General features: G+C 31.0%; 1 protein-coding gene across 1 annotated transcript in view; it reads right to left on the reverse strand.

Annotated features, from left to right (window-relative positions):
• ZFP37 (ZFP37 zinc finger protein) overlaps positions 1 to 655 on the reverse strand; it is a 19,492-nt gene that overhangs the window by 11,813 nt on the left and 7,024 nt on the right. The window lies entirely within an intron of this gene.

Consider the following 655-nt stretch of genomic DNA (forward strand, 5'->3'; position numbering starts at 1 on the left):
AAAAAAAAAAGATACAAATGAACTATACAAAACATAAACAGACCTAACAGACCAAAGAGAGAAAGGGGGTGGTGGTGCATAATTTAGGAATTTGGGATTAACATAAATATACTGCTATATATAATACAGAAAACCAACAAGGACCTACTATGTAGCACAGGGAACTTTACTCAGTAATTTGTAATAACCTATAAGGGAAAAGAATCTTTAAAAAAAAAGATAGATAGATGATAACTGAATTGCTTTGCTGTATGCCTGAAACTAACATGGTAAATCAACTATACTTCAGTAGAAAGAAAAGATATATATATATTTTTTAAAGTAAATAACAAAATAATAAAACTCCTAGAGGAGAACATAGGCAAAACACTCTCCGACATACATCACAGCAGGATCCTCTATGACCCACCTCCCAGAATATTGGAAATAAAAGCAAAAATAAACAAATGGGACCTAATTAAACTTAAAATCTTCTGCACAACAAAGGAAACTATTAGCAAGGTGAAAAGGCAGCCTTCAGAATGGGAGAAAATAAAAAAAATAAAAATAAATAAATAAAGTAAGTGGGAAATAAAATATTTTCTGCCCTATGCTCTATCAGTAAACAAACCTTATCCAAATGCAAATTTATGAACCAAGGTGAAATAAAGCCAGC

The sequence above is a fragment of the Bison bison genome, unplaced genomic scaffold (assembly GCF_000754665.1).
Source record: "Bison bison bison isolate TAMUID 2011002044 unplaced genomic scaffold, Bison_UMD1.0 scf7180017864183, whole genome shotgun sequence".
Taxonomy (NCBI): Eukaryota; Metazoa; Chordata; class Mammalia; order Artiodactyla; family Bovidae; genus Bison; species Bison bison.